Source organism: Capricornis sumatraensis, chromosome 1 (assembly GCF_032405125.1).
Source record: "Capricornis sumatraensis isolate serow.1 chromosome 1, serow.2, whole genome shotgun sequence".
Classification (NCBI taxonomy): Eukaryota; Metazoa; Chordata; class Mammalia; order Artiodactyla; family Bovidae; genus Capricornis; species Capricornis sumatraensis.
Window position 1 is genome coordinate 259,834,275 of NC_091069.1, and position 19,770 is coordinate 259,854,044.

Sequence of the window (19,770 nt, forward strand, 5' to 3'; positions counted from 1 at the left end):
TATGGATGTGAGAGTTGGACCATAAAGAAGGCTGAGCACCAGAGATCTGATGCTTTTGAACTGTGGTGTTGGACAAGACTCTTGAGATTTCCTTGGACTGCAAGGAGATCCAGCCAGTCCATCCTAAAGGAGATCAGTCCTGAATATTTATTGGAAGGACTGATGCTGAAGCTGAAACGCCAATACTTTGGCCACCTGATGCGAAGAGCTGACTCGTTTGAAAAGACCCTGATGCTGGGAAAGATTGAAGGCAGGAGAAGGGGACGACAGAGGATGAGATGGCTGGATGGCATCACCGACTCAACGGACACTAGTTTGAGCAAGCTCCGGGAGACAGTGAAGGACAGGGAAGCCTGGTGTGCTGCAGTCCATGCGGTCGCAAAGAGTCGGACACGACGGAGCCGCTGAACACCACCACCGCCCCAGCAGAACTGTGGAAGTCTCTGGAAATAAAATGCCACAGCCCCTTACATTTATCATCTTGGCAGCAAGGCAAACATTTTCTGAACTTTTAGAAATAATTTAGGTGCCTGATGGAATTCTAAATAGTTAAATTTGTTTTGTTTTTAAATTCTGGAGCTTGATCGGTCTTTTTCCTAAGAGAGAGCACTGTCCCGGTCTGGCTGTTTAGGAGAGATCTCGAGACGGGTCTGAGGATGGGCCTGTCTGTTGACGTGTGCTTGGCCTGGCCCGTGTTGTCCACTTCAGCCTGTGTTCCTGGCTGCCTGGCGAAGCCTGGCTTCTCAGTAAACGCCTTGCATGGGCCCGAGACGGGCTTCCGTGGCCTTCAGGCCACCCAGAGGGCCATGTGTATCTGTTTGATAAACTCTGTGGTTTGTCTGTTCTCTGTGTTTTTGCCAACTGGTTGTGAAAAAAAGAAAGAAAAGCAAGCAAGCAAACATACTATGTTAAGTGTTTTTCATTTTGCTTGAGTTTATGGAAAATGTAATTGCATTTCTAAAGCAACAAAAGATTGTTTCTCTGGGGAGATTGTGGGGGGCATTTAGTCTTTTTTTTTTTTAAGGCTGTGAATATTGCCTATGAAAATGGATATATGATCTTGTGAGGACGTTTATTTCAGCAGGCTAAGCAGTGTTTGTTCCCAGAGCAGGGCTGTAGCTGCTGACGCTGGCGTGTCAGAGGCTGGGAGGGGCTGAGGTTGGGAGGCATCGTTTTGCTCCTTAGACACAGGCTTCCGTGTTGTCCAGGTGTCGGTCCTGACCACTCATCTTACCTTTGCAGTTCGGGGTTTCCAGACTCAGCATCCTTGACAGTCGGGCTGGATGATTCTTTGTTGCGAGGGGATGTCCTTTGCATCCTGGGGTGTTTAGCAGCACCCCGGGCCCTCCTCACTAGATGCCAGCGCTCCCCTGCCCTCGCCAGCCCCGACAGTTGGAAGAACGTCCCCCTGTGCCTTGTGGAGTGGCGTCTCCGGGGCCTGTAATCCCCGTGTGAGAGGCCAGCACACAGGTTTGCCTTTTCCACGGAGTGCTTTCAAGTCGAATGGTTATCTTCAGGGCAGTAAGGGGGTCCTGGGAGGCACCTTTCCGTAGCTTCCGTGGAATGTCAGTGACCTTTCACAGCCCTGCAGTTCACTCCCTGAATGTGTTACGTTGCAGATGAGGCCTGTGAGCTGAGGGGTGGGTGGAGGCTTTGGGGGTTGTTTTCTAGAAACGCTGATCTGATGCAGGCGTCCTTCGACGCCAGCTGAAGGTGGGAGTCACACGGTGCTCCTGTGGTTGTTGAACTTGGTTCCTTGCTGTGCTCGTGGCGTCAGTCACGAGAGCTGGAGGCTCCTTTTCTAAACAACCTGCCTGCCCTTCTGGGCTGTGCGGGATGTTCAGGTCCTGGCCTCCTGTGGACGGCTGACCTACTGAGATGAAACGTCTGCCCGCTGGGGAAAATCTGGAAAGTCAGACAGAGCAGGCAACCAACCCGTACCCGACCGCGTGCCTTAAGGGCTGCGAGTTCCGCACTCAGCCAGGGTTTAGCGGCCTGCGTTTTCCTCACATGCGGTTCAGCTCCCCTCTCACTGTTGCCGATTTTTAAAGCTGCTTCCTTCTCAAATTCGCACTGACAGGACTGTACGGATCAAACAAAATGCAGAAGAGCCGAGTCACAGGCTCAGTCTCTAACACGAATGCCGTACTTGCATTAAGTCTGGATAAGATTTATGGTTTTCTGTTGGGTTTTTCTTAATAAAGCGATAATTACTTCATGAAAAACTGGTCTGAAAGGTGGCCATTGATGGGTAATTTTATGTTTCACATTAAAATTTACTTGTCTTGCATCATTTTTAGTATTTCTTTCAAGCATAACTGCCTAGATAATGCAATTATATTAACTTATTGCTAAATGTATTTTTATTAGTTACATAACTGGAGTGAATTACAAATCTCTTGCCAAAAGCATTGCTTTGCTTATACTGGACAAGCAGTTAATCATGTTTGGATCTGCTTTTCTTAACAAAGTTTTGATGATGTTGTAAAGTTTCTTGATGATTAGAATAAGGTGAACTATTGCTGCATTGTGTAAGGTGCCCGTTAATGTATTTTAAAGGACTATGGAATAATAATTAGAATTATAGTCAACTTTCAGTGATCCCTTCAAGGATGACTGCTATCAGAGGGAAGAAGAGGTGTTACAGAAAATGAGAAGCATTGGAAAGAAATACAGGAGACCTGGCCGTCCCAGCCTCTCTCTCCAGACCTAATGTTTCGCCTACGGCTGCAGGGGCCTGGGCCGTAGAAGGGGAGCCGCAACCTCAGATTAGGAATCTTCTTTGGAGGACAGGCACGCGCCGTCTTTTTTCCTCCTGCCTAGCAGATTCTGATCGGCCCTTGTCAGAATGCGCATCTGTCTGGACCCCAGAAACAGGCACCCATTGTTTGTTCCCTATATAATGCAGAGGTAGCATTTAGAAGCGTTTACTGAGGCTGACCCCAGGGTTGGGCGTGGCTGGATGCCTGCTAGGAAACGTGGGGAACAGGAGATGGTTTCCAGGCCCTCTCCCTGGCCCTCTTTTCCTTCTGTTAATGTCTCACCCACGCATGAGTATTCTCTGTTTGAGGATCTACATTCAGTTTATGGCTTTCAAGAAAGAGAGACCGCTAACACCGTCGCTCTAAAGATTAGAGAGGAAGAATCCAGAAATGTGAGGACCGTGTATACAAGCGTTTGAGGGGTGATATTAGCCCTGTCTCTAACTTATTCAGTGCTTGTGGGCAGCTAGCTAGCAATATAGTTTGTTTGAATCATCTGACCTTGTCTCTGTCTAAATATAGACATTTCAGGAATACAGCCCATCCATGCTTTCTGTCTGGCCTCCTGAAAATCAACCGAAGCCCACACGTGCTTGTATGGCAGAAGTGTGCGCCTCTGTGTAGACAGGACGTCGGGTGAAGGGTGGTCACACACTCTTTGTGGCCTCGTCTTCTTTTAGGGCAGTAGTCTAACAGCTGTTGGAGCCTGGATAGATTCAAACTCCGAGTGTTTATAGTCTGCCAGAGTTTCTAGATCTGTTGATTCAGAAACAAATGTAAATCTTTAACCTGTGGATTTTTATTTTTCAATGCTTATCTTAAAGAAGTCTGTTGGTTGAATTTATTTCAGAGAAGGTCATGGGCTTGAGCTCTGTATCCAGGACTTAGCTTTGCAGATTCCACGCTGGCGTTGTACTGCCTCCAAAGAGATGGTCTCCAGGGGGCCGTGTTCAAAGACGGCATCCTCTCAGCCCACAGATATCTGTGAGTGTCTGATGTGTTGGGTGCACACCAGGAAATAAGACGAAACATAAACATGTGAGCAAATGGGAAAACCATCAGATAAGGCCCACGCATTGTTAAAATTGAGTGAAGCCATCAAAAGATAGTTATTTCTGGAAAGAAATCAATAAAGATGGATTAGGCCTCAGCGGGACAAGAATGGTGGTAGAACTGTGGAGCGTCCGAACGCACAAAGGCCCAGGATGTCACTGTGTTCACATTACACAGAGTATTGGGGACCGTTTACATTGGAGCGATGTTTTCATTATTTCCACCCTGCTTCCCTGAAAAGTGGCGTATTTCAGAAAACCTCAGGAAAGTGTTTGCTCGCAGACACTATCGAGGAACAAGGAACTGCAGGGCGGCGGGGAGCCGATGGGACACCTGGGCCTGCAGGCAGTGGGTGGCACCTGAGTCCTTTGCTCTAAAGAAAAGGATTCATGCTATCTAAGCAAGAAATTCTGTATTTGAGACGTGCAAAACCCCAAATGAGCGGGATTTGAGGGAAACCAGAGAGGATAGGAAAGGACTCAGTAAATGAGAGGGAACGTCTGGATTACTTTCCTGTGCGAAGGACCCAGGCACGCCCCTCCCCCAGCCTTGGGGTGGGGGTTGGGGAGGAGAGAGCCTCTCCCCCAGGACCACCGCCTCCCGCCCCCGTTATCCCCTGGACCTCCCCTCACCTTCCAGGGCTTTCTCTGGACGGGCTTTCCTTGCAGCCTGCAAGGACGCCTGCCTTGCTCACACTGTGCACCAGCCCTTTCTGCAGGGCACCAGCCCCTGTGTGCCTCCCTCCTTGTCATGTTTATGGAAAAAGGAGTCTGCTCTCTGCTCTCACAGTCTCTCTTCCTGTGTCCCCCCCAACAGCTGGGTCATCCTGTGTTTGCTTTTGCAGAGGCTGCAACTAAGTTTCACTAAGTCAGTCCTTATAATAAAATAGGTCTACGGGTGAGGCCGGCACAGCTTTGAATACTGGCTCAGCACCCAGCAAGATGTTCGAAATACAGACTTGTCACGCAGTAACTCAGACAGTAAAGAATCTGCCTGCCAAGCAGGAGACCTGGCTTCAGTCCCTGGGTTGGGAAGATCCCCTGGAGGAGGGCGTGGCAACCCACTCCAGCATTCTTGCCTGGAGAATCCCATGGACAGAGGAGCCTGGTGGGCTAAAGAGTTGCACACGACTGAGCGACTAAGCTCACGGAAACTGTTTCTGTTTCCCCCATGGATTGTGAGTCCCTTAAGAGCAACACCTGTTCTTAGCTTTTCAGCTGTGATGTTTCACAAAGTATGTTGTCAGATAGAAAGCGTGTCACATGGAATCTCAAAGAAGCGAGGGTGATGGGAAACAGTGCAGCCCTGGGTTCCTAGGGTGAAAGCAATGGTCATGTGAGCAGCTGCCTTCCAAAATCTAACTAGGTTACTGACCCTGGGCCCCCTGTCCATGGACCAGTCCATCCCCAGGTGGGAAGCCTCCTGCGAGAGCCTGCAGGGGAGATGCTGCGGCTCTCTGTCCACACACCTGTGAGCAGACGCTCGGTGGTTCCGGGGGGAACGCGGCTCCTTCCTCTCTTTAGAGAAGCGGGGTTCTTACCGCATCAGGATGTGGAAGGGCCTCCCTGCGGCCGGGGTGTGAGAGGAGGAGAGGGCCGCCAGGTGGAAGGGTCCACAGTCTTCCTGGTACGGTTTCTGCTGGTCGACCAGGAGGCCCGCCCGAGGAGCAGGGTGTGTCCCTCTCCCGGGCTCTGGGGCCTCCACCTGCCCCCTGCCTTCCCTGGTGCCTTCCTGAGCTGGCCGGGCCCGCTCACTGCGCTGTAACGCGTGCCCCCTCCATTGTCCTGTTCTCTTTCTCAGGGACCCTTTCCTTCCCAGTTCCATATTCGCTTTCAGTGTTTAAACCGCTTCCTCTCCTATTTTCAGTCCACGGGGTCGCACAGAGTCGGACACGACTGAGCGACTTCACTCTCTTTTCCTTTCTCCTGTTTTCACCAGCTGTCTTCCTGCTTTGCCTTTTTGCTTCCCTGTTTTATCCCATGCCTGCCCTCTACCTCCTCAAAAGCAGGGAATAAAAGAGACAGCCGTTCACAGAACTTGGGAAAGAACGATGTTATCAGATGACAGTCCAGGTCACCGGGGCGCCTCCCCTTAAGACAGGGAGAGGAGTCTGTGACAGTGTCGCAGGCCACGTGTTAAAAGCGGCATTGGTCCTGAGCCGGCGCGCCTTCGTATCTTGGTCGTCACGGCGCTTAGCCGGGCGTGTGCACAGAAGGGTGAGCTCGGTGACGGAGTGCCGGCCAGCACACGCGAGTCGCTGCGTGTTCACACGCACGAGGCTCTGATGGCTTTTGGACTGCCTTGGCCCTGAGCATTTCCCCTGATTTCTGGTTCACGCCCTTCGCTGCCTTCTCCTTTTAAACGGTATCTTGGTGCTTTCCTTGATAATCCTCGAATAACTTTGACATAAATCATCCTTCTTTAACTCTTGACTGTGTGACTGAGGGCACACATACACGTACACACACACACACACACACACCTGTCCATGTAATTGGTGTGTAGCTCATCCTTGTTTAACTCTTGGTTGGTGTTTTACTGTAAGATTATTCCATAATTTTCTAACCAGCTACATTTATGCTATTCCCATTATTTTTGGCATTATAAAATATAGAGCATATTCGAATTCAAGTCTCTTCTGGGGAGCTTGGATGGGACAGATGGTTCAACCGCCTTTGGGATCTATGCTGCTCCTCCAGTGTGGGGCTGAGCTTGATGCACTCTTGCCATACCTAAGCTTGGTTTTGATCATATCTGTGGCTTCCTGCCCTCCCTCGTGGCTTTCTGTGCAGAGGAATGCAGACCGCAGTCAAGGGCACGCCTGCTGCATGCAGGGTGCTGGAACCCGAATCCCTTTTATTCACCTTGCTGTCTGAGTGACTTGGTGCCTGTCACGTCGCCTTGTCAGGGCTTGGCTTCCTGATTTGTGAGTGGGGATGGTAACCCTGACATTGAGTGCTTCAGTGAGGATTCAGTGAGGTAGTGAGCGTAGAGGGCTTAGTGTGGTGACTCACACGTGCCGAGCACCCCGTTCACGTTAGCGGCCTTTCTACGAAGGTCGACGGCTAAGCGGATGTCTGCCGCGCATGCCCGCCTCTGTGTGTCATTCAGTAGCGGGCTCAGGTGGTGCTCCGTCTCTCCCCTTGATCCGGCCAAAAGGCTTGGTGCCCACGACACCGCGTGTGTCTACCTGAAACAGGTATGGTTGGATGGCGTCACCAACTCAGTGGACGTGAGTCTGAGCAAACTCCAGGCGACGGTGAAGGACAGGGAAGCCTGGCGTGCCCTGGTCCACGGGCTCACAGAGCGCTGGACATGACCGAGTGACTGAACAACGCCAAATAGGGTTGTGGGAGTCTCAAGCCCCCCATGCCTCAGACTGTGACTGTATTTGGAGGTAGGGTTTAAAAAGAGCTGGTGAAGGTTAAGTGAGGTGATTGGTTTGGGCTCCAATTTCAGTAGGACCAGTGTCCCCATGGGGGGACCCCACGTGACGGCAGAGGGGGCCCACGGTGTCCCCAGGACAAGGAGGGAGGCCACGGGTCAGCACCTTGGCCTCAGGCTGCCAGCTCCCTGAGCCGTGAGAAAAGGGGTCGGTGTTGTCTGAGCCGTGGCCTGCAGCGCTTGTTACTGTGGTCCAGGCAAACCCACGCAGCAGCTCTCCTCCTGCGTCCCCCACTCAGTCCATTAGAGAACCACCCCCCCCCCCCCGCCTTCTCCAGAGCACGTCGACCTCTGACCACCTGTCCCCTTCACTGCCTTCACCTGGGTCCCAGCCCGCGCGTCTCCAGCCTGGCTTGTCCCAGCAGCTGGAGGGTGTGGTCAGGCACATCCCAGCACCCGTTTCCCTTATGTTCAGCTCATGCGGAATCATGTCAAAGCTGTGGTTTCTCCTGTGGTCGTGTATGGATGTGAGAGCTGGACTATAAAGAAAGCTGAGCACCGACGAATTGGTGCCTTTGGACTGTGGGGTTGGAGAAGACTCTTGCGAGTCCCTTGGACTGCAAGGAGATCCAACCAGTCCATCCTAAAGGAGATCAGTCCTGGGTGTTCATTGGAAGGACTGATGCTGAAGCTGAAACTCCAATACTTTGGCCACCTCATGGGAAGAGCTGACTCATTGGAAAAGACCCTGATGCTGGGAGGGACTGGGGGCAGGAGGAGAAGGGGACGACAGAGGATGAGAGGGTTGGATGGCATCACTGACTCAATGGACATGAGCGGACTCCAGGATTTGGTGAAGGACAGGGAAGCCTGGCATGCTGCAGTCCATGGGGTTGCAAAGTCGGACACGACTGAGCGACTGAACTGAACTGAACGCAGAGTCAGAGCTCAAATCCACGGTGTGTCCAGCAGTGATCCGGCCGCTGGTTCCCTCCAGCCTTTCCTCCCGCGATTCTCCAGCTCCGTCTCCTCATCACCCTGTGCCCCCACCCCCTGCTGGTCCTGCCGCAGGCTCTGCAGTGCTCCCCTTGGCCTGGAGCACCCCTGCTGCAGACGTCCGGGCACACAGCCGCACCTCCTTCAAGTCGTGGCTCAGACACCGTCTTCTCAGTGAGGCGCTTACCAGCATTTGTCTGTCCCCTACCCGTGGCCTCCTGTTCCCCTGGCTTGTTTTATTTTTCTCCATCATACTCATAATCATCTCACTGCACTGTAGTGGGCTCATATTTTTACGTATTGTGCTGTGGTTGTTGAACATCTCCTGGGTTCGCCACGCAAAGGTTGTAACTGTGGGCACCGAGAAGAGCTCCTCGGTCCTGGGTCAGGGTGCCCAGCAGGGCCTCCCACGCGCCGGGCACACAGTTGCTGAACAGCTGCGTGCATCAGAGCGCTCACACGGAGGAAGGCTTTCCGGCCCCGACCACAGCCTCGCACCCTGGGCGCGTGGTCCGGCTTCCTGCGTGGGAGGGGCCTTTCTGACCTGGGCTGTTTCCGCCCCCGCAGCCCCGTTCCCTCCTGCCCTCACCCTGGACCCCTTGGTTGGCAAGGGGGGACAGCTGCCCCGCCAGTGGGCATCCCGGGGGAGCAGCGGCCCCCTGCAGGTCAGGACCCCTGCAGGCAGAGGGGCCTCTGCGGGGGATGGAGTGATGGAGAGCGAGGCCGGGACACAGCGGGGTTTGGGCAGAGGGTGAAGCAGGAGAGGGTGGCGGCAGGACGTGGGGAGCGGAGCGGAGGCGGCCCAGAGCCCTGTGCCAGCCCCAGCTTCTCGGCTCTCGGGTCCCAGGGGCCTTGGGTGGCCCAGCTGGGGGCTGTCTGGACCTCGCTTCTCTCTACCTGCCCTTGATTGACGAAGAAGAGCAAAGCGAAAGCTAAAATCTTATTTTTAAAAAATGAATTCAGTTTATTTTTGTTTGGTTTACTTCATAGATTTCAGAGCACTTTGTCCAGTTGGAAAGTTTTCTTTATCTATCGGGCTGTGCCGGGTCTCCGTTGCCACACTCAGGGTCTAGTGCTGGAAATCAGGGACCCCCTGCGTTGGGGGTGTGGGGATCTTATCCCCTGAGCCACCGGGAAAGACCCTCTGCAACGTTAGTGTGGCCTGCATACATTATTTTAGCCACGCCGAGGGTCAGATAGGCCTGTCTGGGTCGCTCTGAGATCCCAGGCACCGTGTACCGTGGGAGAGAACGGATGAGGAGCTGCAGGCAGATGGCTTCCTCGGAAGCTCCGGGCCTCACATGTTGCTCGTCTCGCATCTAAGTGGGGCCTGGGGTGGCCGTTTCCCTTTGATGACGTAGTCCTCTCTACTGCTCACCGAAGAGCCCGAACAGGTAATCAGTCCTGTCGCAGGTAAACGGATTTCACATTTCTTCTTAGGCTAGAACTCTTCCAAAGGATTGATGATTTTTTTCCTTTCTGCCTCTTAATCAGATAATAATCAGGTCGTCGTTGTTTTATATTTCTCCCCCACATTGGAGGAGGAAGTGAATGAACACAGGATTCAAGACTTTTTCTGGCCAGTCACCCTTGTTTGCTGCTGGAGCTCAGATGGAATTGCTAGAAGAGCAGCAAATAAAGCTTTCCTGAAATGATCACCTTCAAGGGGTTGGGCCGCTTACCAGTGAGTTCCTTAGGAGAAGGGATGGCGCCTTCGTCTCTGGAAGCTCACAGAGCAAATGAGGCTGACGGCATAACAGTTTGTACTGAGCCCGGCAGGAGGCAGGGGCGGCCTGCAAAGTCTTCCGATGGCCTCGTCTCACCTGTCTGGTGCCTTTGCCCTTTGGAAGGGCAGTTCATTTGCTTCCATGGGGAGGAAGTGCTTGAAAAAGCATCGTATCCTCTGCTTTTCAGTAGTTCTGACTCCTTTTATTTTATCATTCCAAATAATTATTATAAAAATTCACTGCCAGTTAAAGTGTGAAGCATCTTTGCCACCAAAATGTTCTGTTACTGCTGCGATTGGAAAGATTTAAACAGCCTCCAGACCCCGCCCTGCTACAGTCAGAGAGCCCTTTCTCTCCGTTCTCATCGGAAAATTCTAATCAGTAAATTAATTGCCAGCCAAGAGTGTTTCTCCAGTTAGAAAAATTCATTTCTTAAGATTTAGTGTTTAAGAGAAGGTTAATATGAAAGCCAGTTATGGTTAGTATGATACCAATGATTGTTTCCTGTTCATTATTTTTTTTTTTAAAAAATGGCTCATTTGATTCATTAAGGATTACTTGTTTGGATGAATAAAGAAAAACATGTACTTTAATTGTCCTGCTTTCTAAATCATCCAGCATACGTTTATATAGAATTGTTCAGCCTTTTTTTTTTTTTTTTAATAAAAATGGGAGCATTTGGGGCCTTCCCTGCAGTCCAGTGGTTAAGACTCAGTGCTTCCATTACAGGGAGCACAGGTTCAGTCCCTGTTTGGAGAACTAAGATCCTGTGTGTTGTGCAGCGAGATACAAAAAGAAAAAAAGAAGAAGAAAAGTAAATAAATAAAATATTCTTAATTTTTTTAAAAAAAGCATTTTGACTCATACATGAATGTTCATAGCAGTGTTATTCATAATACTCAAAAAGTGAAAACAACCCGAATATTCATTAGTTGGTGAATGGATAAATAAAATGGGTTCATCCATTCCATGGAGTATTGTTAACAATAAAAGAAACATGAAGTACGTGCTGTATGTAGATGAACACTGAAAACATTGTATGTTAAGTGAAAGAAGCCAGTTACCAAAGGCTGCATATCTGTGATTCCAGAGGGCGCATCACTCTGATTCTCAGCTGTTGCCATCTTTGAAAGCCTTGCAGTTTTGTTTGGCACTGGACTCCCCCCTCCCACCTCCAAACTGTCTAGTCAGTCCTACTGATACGTTATTTTAGGTTCAAGTCTTTAATTACTCTGGAATTTGTGTGTGTGTGACTTGTGTTAAGAAGAAACTTTATTATTTTTTATTTTGTGCTTTTTGCAAATGGAAAACCAGTTATCACAGCACTGTTTGTTGAGTAGTTAATCCTCTTCCCATGATTTAGAATGCCACTTTGATTATATTTTGAATTCCCTGTATTCACCAGATTGTCTCTCAAGTATATGTTCTTGTCTATGAATCTGGTCATCAATTCCTGCGCCAGTATCATGCTGTTTTAATCACTATGTATTCACAATGGGTTATGTGTGTGTGTGTGTGTGTGTGTGTAGTAGTAGGGTAAGATGTGTTCTTTCTTTTTAAGATTGCCTTGTGCTTGCTTTGGTAGCACATATTAAAATTGGAATGACACAAGGAAGATTAGCATGGTCCTTGAGCAAAGATGACCTGCAAATCTGTGAAGCATTCCATATTTTTCTTAACGTTTTTAAAAAAAAAAAGATTGCCTCAACTATCTTGTATGTTTATTCATTTGCTTTAATTATTTGTATCAGCATGTCAGATTTCTTGTAAATTCCATTTGGTATTTCTAGAGGATTTTATTAAATTTATAAATAATTTGGGGGAAAGTTAAAGTCTCTGTGTGTTTCCCTGGCGGCTCAGCTGGTAAAGAATCCGCCTGCAATGCGGGAGACCTGGGTTCGATCCCTGGGTTGGGAAGATTCCCTGGAGAAAGGAACGGCTTACCCACTCCAGTATTCTGGCCTGGAGAATCCCATGGACTGTATAGCCCATGGGGTCGCAAAGAGTTGGACACGACTGAGAGACTCTCACTTTCACTTTCAAAGTCTCTATACTATTGAGTCTTACCACCCAGGGACAAGCTACGTCTCTGTTTTAATTCTCTATATCCTTTAGTAAAGTTTTATTTTCTTCGCAACAGTCTTGTATATCAGGCATTTTCAAATGGGCTTATTTCTAAGTCTTTCTAATTGATCGTTGCTAATGTACACAGAAGATAATAATTTCTATTTTTGATCTTGTATTTGGCATCCTTGCTGGCTGGCATCTTAAAGGATCTCATAGTTTACTGGTTGGTTCTCTTGGCTCTCCATACAGACATTAAAAAAATCTGCAGATAAAGACTGTTGTGTGTCTTTTTTCACTGGTGTATGTCTTACACAGGAGCTCCCAAGTGGCTCACCACTAAAGAATTGCTTGCTAATACAGAAGACACAGGTTCAGTTCCTAGGTAAGGAAGATCACCTTACCTAGAAAAGGAAATGGCAACCCATTCCAGTACTATTGCCTGGGAATCCCATGGACAGAGGAGCCTGGTGTGCTATAGTTCATGGGGTCACAAAGAGTCAGACATGACATAGCAACTAAACAATAACAACATATATTGTTCTTTTTCCTGAGATACTGCTTTGGCTAGTACAAGTCAATTCTTCAATTCTTCCAGCATTTCATCATTAAATAAAAAGTTTACCATTGGTTTTTTGTAAATTCCTTTTTTCGGGCTAAGGAAAATTTCTATTTCTGGTGTGTTAAGAGTCTTACCATGAATGTGTTTTGCATTTTATCAGATCTTTTCTCTGTAATCATTAACAAATCTTGTGATTTTTCTCTTGTATTTTATTAATACAGTAATTATCTTCATAGAATTTTCTCTTGCAAAACCACCATTGTATTTCTGAAATAAATTCTGCCTGTTCTTGATAAATTGACTAACCAGTATTTTATTTAGGGCTTTTGAACCTTTGTTTATAAGTGTGAATGATCTGTTGTTTTTGTTCTGGGTTGTTATTGTCTGGCTTGAGTATCAGGGTCATGTTAATCCATTCAGTCCACGGAGGAGCCCCTCTCTCTCCCAGCAATTAATGATCCTGTCCAAAGTGTCAAGAGTCCTGAATCTGAGAAACTTTCTGCTAGATTCAGAGAAGAAGCTGAGTGGCCTTCTGTTTTCCCCTTGAGTTCCTGAATAGTTTATCTAACATAAAATTTACCTATTATTTGAAAGTTTGGTATAATTCACCTAAAATGACCTGAGCTTGGTTCCTTTTCAGAGGCTACATCTTCGACTACCTTTTTGATTTTTTTCTACAATATTGATCTCAATGGTTTTCTTCTTTCTGAGCTAATTGTAATAATTATATTTTCTTGGAAAACTGATTTTTTCATTTGTTTCTAATTTATTCATATTAAATTGATTACATTTTTCTGGATTTAAAAAATAATAGTTATATTGTTACTGTTTCAGTCACTATGTCATGTCCAACTTTTTGCTACCCCACGGATTGCAGCACGCCAGGCTTCCCTGTCCTTCACTATCTCCCAGAGTTTGCTCAGACTCATGTCTATTAAGTCAGTGAGGCCATCCAACCATCTCGTCCTCTGTCGTCCCCTTCTCCTGCACCCGGTCTTTCCCAGCATCAGGGTCCTTTCCACTGAGTTGGCTCTTCACATCAGGTGGCCAAAGTATTGGAGCTTCAGCTTCAGCTGAATAAATATGCAGGGTTGATTCCTTTAGGATTGACGGGTTTGATCTCCTTTCATAGTAGTTATATTCTTTTTCTTTTTAAAACGCATTTTGACAAAGATTTATTTCATTTGACCTTGAAAATTAGCAAGTTTGGGGCTTATTGATCAGTTCTACTATTTTTTGTTTATTTTCTTTGAATTTTGGTTTCTCATTCTTCGTCTCTGTTATCTTTATTAACTGCCCTTGTCTATGTTTATTTTGTTTCTCTTTTCTAGTTTTTTGAATTGAAAATTTAGGCCACTTACTTCTTTATTGAAGTATTTATTTGCGGTGTTATATTAGTTTCTGGTGTATAGCAAAATGATACGTGTGTATTTTTTAAGTCTGATATATATACATACCCTTTTCAGATGTTTTATTAGCGTTTACCACATGATAGTGAATACAGTTCCCTGTGGTACACAGTGAATTCTCACGGTCAGCTGTTTTGTGAGTAGCAGTGTGTATCTGTTAATCCCATGCTCCTGACTTGTCCCTCCCGCCTTTCCCGTTTGGTCACCTGTAAGTTTGCTTCCTGTGTCTGTGGGCTCGTTTCTCTCTTGTGTGTCTGCTCACTTGCACTGTTTTGTAGGTTGCACATCTGAGAGGTGTCATGCAGTATCTGTCTATCTGTCTGGCCCCCTTCACTCAGCCTGAGTCTCCAGGTCCGTCCGTGGAGCTGCAAGTGGCGGCATCTCACTCTTTGTTACGGCAGCTAGTATCCCTTGTGCGTGTGTGTGTATCATTATCTTCTTTATCCCTTATCCATTCATCTGTGGATGGACATTTAGATTGCTTCCATGTCCCAGACACTATAAATAGTGCTGTTATAAACATGTGTGTTTTTGAATTAGAGCTTTCTCTGGATATATGCCCAGGAGTGGCATTGCAGGGTCATATGGTAGCTCTCTGTTTATTTTTTAGGGAACCTCCATACTGTTAACTGTTCTCTATACTCACTGCACCAATTTGCATTCCTACCAACAGTGTGGGAAGGTCCCCTTTCCTCCACACCCTCTCCAGCTTTTCTTATTTGTAGACTTTTTGATGATGACCATTCTGACTAGTGTGAGGTGGTGCCTCATTGGAGTTTTGTTTTGCATTTCTCTAATAATTAGCAATGTGGAGCATCTTTTCACGTGCCTTATTATTTTTTTTATTCTTATTTTCTGAACAGGGAGTTAAGGCAAAATTTTCCTAAGTGTTACTTTTCCAGCAGCTTGATGGTTTTATGGTTCATTTTTAAGCAGTGTTGTTTTGTTTTTTTCCCTCTAACCTGAAAGTTGTTTGCAAGCGTGTTTTAGAATTTCTACATGTATAGGATTCTTTTGGTTATACAAATTCTGTCTGATTATTTGGCCTGGATGTTTTCTGAGTTGAGAGTGGTTTTGAGTGCTCCTTTGTGGTCTAATTCAGAACCATTTCTGTGAAGGTAATAAAGACTAACACTTGTAAATGTTTATTCAGATGCTCTTGTCCCTAGTTTTCTGTCCTTGATTGATGGTTTCTGAGAAAACTATGGTAAAAGTCTTTCCATGATTACTGCTTTGTGAATCAAATATAATGGTATTCAAAGTTATGAACAATTTTGCAAAAATAAAAATGGACACGTTTATAAATAAGAATTTCAGCCGAGCCGTGGTGCCTGCCTTATGCCTAGGAAGTGACTCATCGCCTACATGGGTGGGGCTGGGTCTCCACACGAAGACACCCTAAGGGGTTAATGGCACAGAGACACTGTCATCATCCTAAGACAAGGAATCTGTTCCAGCCCTCTGAGGAATCGCTCTAACCTCACAGAGTACTCAGAGGTGTAGTCCAGTAAATCTTTGTGCATAATTTATAGTAATGAAAACTCAGAAATAAAAATCCAATGGTAACTGTTAAATAATTTAAGACCTATTATGTGGGCTTTTAAAATCATATTCTTTAAAACACTATTAAGTGGATAATCAAGAAGGACCCTATCTATGTATACCAAGGGAAGTCTGTCACCAGTCTGTAATAACCTATTTGGGAAAAGAATCTAAAGATGAATAGATACATGTATGTGTGACTGAAAAAGATTCTGTACACGTCCAACCCATACAGCACTGTAATCAATGTTACTCCAATAAAAAGTAGACATTAGTTTAAAAGAGAAGGAGGGGATGTATGTATACCATGGCTGATTCGTGTTGATGTATGGCAAGGACCAACATAATACTGTAAAGTAATTATCCTCCAATTAAAGATAAAGAAATTAACCCTAAAAAAGAGGTAGTGGAAAAATTTTTTAAGATTATGGGGTTACTATTCCTGTTAATTTAATAAATCAGCATATAAAATAGTATATATTATGATCAGCTTTTGAGAAAACCTATACAGGTGCATTAAATATATACCTAGAATAAAAACATTGTCTCTTAATGATGATATAATTTCATTTTATTCTTTATATTTGACTGTTTCCTCAAAATTTTTCCAATGGTGATTTATGTAATAATAAGATTATGTAATAATAAGACCTTTGGAAGCATCTTTTGTCACATAATCACTTTTGTCTAGAACGTATGTAACCCAGGATCAGATGAGTGCTGAAATTTAATAGTGAAATGCCTAGTTATAAAGACAGAAGTGCTTTAAATGATTATGGCGGATTTAATCTAAAATATACGCAGTGAAGTTTAAAATAGTATCAAGTGGACAGAGTAGAAAAGCCTGATGCATTTTGTGTCGGTGAACGCAGGCGGGGAATAGGTGTCCCGATCTGCCGTTGGGTGCGGTGGTAGGCAACTTGCGATGGCCAGTTCAACAACGTCTGTTAATATCCTGGCTATTTAATAGTCCTTGACTCAAAAAGTTCTCTGCTATGAATTAGTTCTGCAGCAATTTTTATAAAAGTACTAAAAGATTTCACTGTTTATAATAGTGAAAAAATCTGAAGAAAAATATCCTAATATCCATCAGTATGTACCTGCATGCTAAGTCACTTCGTGTCCAACTCTTTGTGACCCTATGGGCTGTTGCCCACCAGGCTGCTGTGTCCATGGGAGTCTCCAGGCAAGAATACTGGAGTGGGTTGCCATGCCCTCCTCCAGGGGATCTTTCCGACCCAGGGATTGAACCCGAGTCTGTTACATCTCCTGCACTGGCAGGTGGATTCTTTACCACTAGCGCTACCTGGGAAGCCCAAATGGCCAAATAGATTGTGTTTTATCCAAGCAAGGGCGTACTATACAAGCCTCAAAAAAGAGAGGGGAACGTTATGGATAATGACGTAAAAAAATGTCAAAGATGCATTTCTAAGTGAATGAGAGAAGTTGCGAAACACTACGTATAGCATAACCGCATTTTTGTAAAGAATGGGATGTATGTGTGCACATTTGCACACACACATATTTGCAAGCGTCAAAATATTTTTCAAGAAATACGTATGAAATAGTTAACTTACCTGTTAGCCAAGGGTAGAACCTGGGTGACTTTGTGTATTACTGTAATTTTGGATTATTATAATCTTAACAATAAACATGAGTTACTTTAAGCAAATTTTTAACTTAATGAATTTTGATTTATTTTTCTTTTGGTCGCTGCTTGCTGGCTTTCTCTGATTGCAGCGAGCAAGGGGAGGTGCCCTCCAGGTGCAGTGGGAGGGCTGCTCACTGCGGCGTCTCCTCTTGCCATGGAGCGCAGGCTGCAGGCACTGGACCTCAGTAGTCACGGCTCCTGGGCTCGGTTGCTCGGCAGCACGTGGGGTCTTCCCAGGCCAGGGGTTGAATCCATGCCCCCTGTTTTGGCGGGTGCATTCTTATCTCCTGTACCACCAGGGGAGTCCTCAGCAAATTGTGATAAAAAGAAATTTTAAAAGGTAAAAAAAGAAATGCTGTCACTATAATCAGATATTTCTTCTGCATTTCCTTTCTGTGTTTGGTGGTGTACCCAGCAGTGTGATAAGCATATAAAATAGGATGAATGCCCTGGAAGAGCTTGACCTCAGATTCTCTTTTTCACATGTATACAGCATTCACGTAATTATTTTTAATGGGTAGTAATATACTTCATTTGCTACAAGTCACATAATTACAATTCAGTAATTTAATATTTTGATTTTAAAAATTGAGATATAATTGGCATGACATGTTAGTTTCAGATGTACAATGCAATGAATGACTCAGTATTCATATACGTTGCAGAGTGATCCTCATAGTAAGTCATCTACAACTGTTTACCACCATGTATAACAATTTGAAAGTGAAGTCGCTCAGTCGTGTCTGACTCTTTGCGACCCCTTTGGCTATAGCCTCCCAAGCTCCTCTGTCCATGAGATTTTCCAGGCAATAGTCCTGGAGTGGACTGCCATTTCCTTCTCCAATAACAGTTTGAATTACTGGAGTAGGTTGCCATTTCCTTTCTCAGGGGATCTTCCCAACCCAGGGATTGAAGCTGGGTCTCCTGCATCCAGGCGGATTCTTTACCAACTGAGCCACCAGGGAAGATGGCCACCATTAACAGTTTGATAATTTCTTATTCAATGAACTAGTGCTAATTTCATGGATGTTTATCTTCTGTGAGTCAGATAATTTCAAGGTGGATATTTAACTTGTCTGAGAAAGGAATTTATTAGTGCAGACTTATGAAAACTCTGTAGGAGTTCCTATACAACATAATAAGCTTAGAATATCTGCATCATTGTATTTTTCATAGTAGACTCAGAAGTATCTTTGTTATTTATGATGGGTCACGAGTATCATGTAAAGTTAAAAAGATTAGTGCAAATATTTAAATTTTGTTTTTTCACGTTCATTTAATGTACCTGCTGAACTTTAAAATATCCATTAATTATACGGTATTAAACTATAATTTTCATCCAGTGGACTTAGATTTCTTGAGAAGTTCCATTAGTTATCCCTTCCTTAAATGCCTAGCTACCATAAAATTTTAACTAGAAGCCAAGCTTTGAGAAGGAGCAATAAGCCATTAATTGTAGGTTATTATGAAGCTGGATTTTAAAGCAGTGTTTATAGAAATGTCACATCAATACAGCTTCCATACTCTGCTTTATGTCTCCTTATATTTCTCATATCTGTGCTTTGTGCACAGGCTATGTGGGTGCGATGTTGAAAATAAACCTGTAATAAAGCAAATTGTAAATAGAAGCAAAAGGAACAGAAAGTAATTTCGCCCGCAATGTACTGCCTGAAATTTAGCTGGGAAATTAAGTCATTATTTTCTTTAGCATCATTGGCAGATACTCGAAATCAGTGACATTTGGAATGATTGAGCTAAAGTCCTGATCTGATGATTATAAAGACGAAAAAAATAGTTCATGGCCTGAAGCAGTGATGCCAAACTCTTTTCGTATGAAAAGTCAAGTCACTGTGGGTAATCTTGCAAGATTTCCACTTTTTAAAGTCAGGCATTCCTTTTGTCTTACTCTGTGGCACACCTGTTATCTCTAACTAAGGTGGAAGTTTGTTTGGGGTGAGTATTTAATTCTGTCCAGGACGCCTGGCTGCGTCAGGAGCGATGGTGAAACAGGGTTTGGGAGCTGCCCGAGGTGGTGTCTGGTTCCCTGTAGCCTTGGGTAGACCTTTCCCCGCAGCTCCGCACTCCTTTTGTTGGGTTAGGTCATCCCTTGCGTTCCGTTTGCCACTTCCAGAGCCTGACTTTGACGTGAAGCCTCGGAGGCACCTGGCCGTCCCTGGCTCTGTATGTGAATGGCGCCTGTCCTCCCGTCCAGCTGCGGAGAGGAGCTGCCCGCGCGCCCGAGCAATCCCCCTGCGCCCGGGGGCATTGCCCTCACCGCCGAGCTCTGGCTGCCGCGCACCCCCACCGGCTCCAGGCTCCTGTTCACCCCTCTGCCCCCGGCCCCACACGTCTCTGCGTCCATCATAGTATCTGCGCCTTCTGAGCTCTCTTCTCCTGTGCTCCTTTTTGCTCCGAAACACACACACAGGACGGAGGATCAGGCCTGCTGCCTCCCGGCCTCCCCGAGCTGATTTTCGCTTCCACGGCCCACCAACCGCTTTTGTCTTCTGCCGGAAAAGCCCCAGGCTCATTATTTCTCGCTTCGGCCTCCCCGCGGCGCTATGCTGCTGACTGCCCCTCGCGAGACCGTTCTTCCCCTGTGGACCCCGCGTGGCCCGCG

At 46.1% G+C, this 19,770-nt stretch overlaps 1 protein-coding gene and 1 non-coding gene across 2 annotated transcripts in view; both read left to right on the plus strand.

The window, feature by feature from the left end:
• Positions 1-19,770, plus strand: part of PLCL2 (phospholipase C like 2) — a 218,020-nt gene that overhangs the window by 59,856 nt on the left and 138,394 nt on the right. The gene's annotated exons all lie outside the window — the stretch shown is intronic.
• LOC138093492 (U6 spliceosomal RNA) lies at positions 11,494-11,596 on the plus strand. Its single transcript, XR_011146103.1, has one exon. It is a non-coding gene; the product is annotated as a U6 spliceosomal RNA (small nuclear RNA).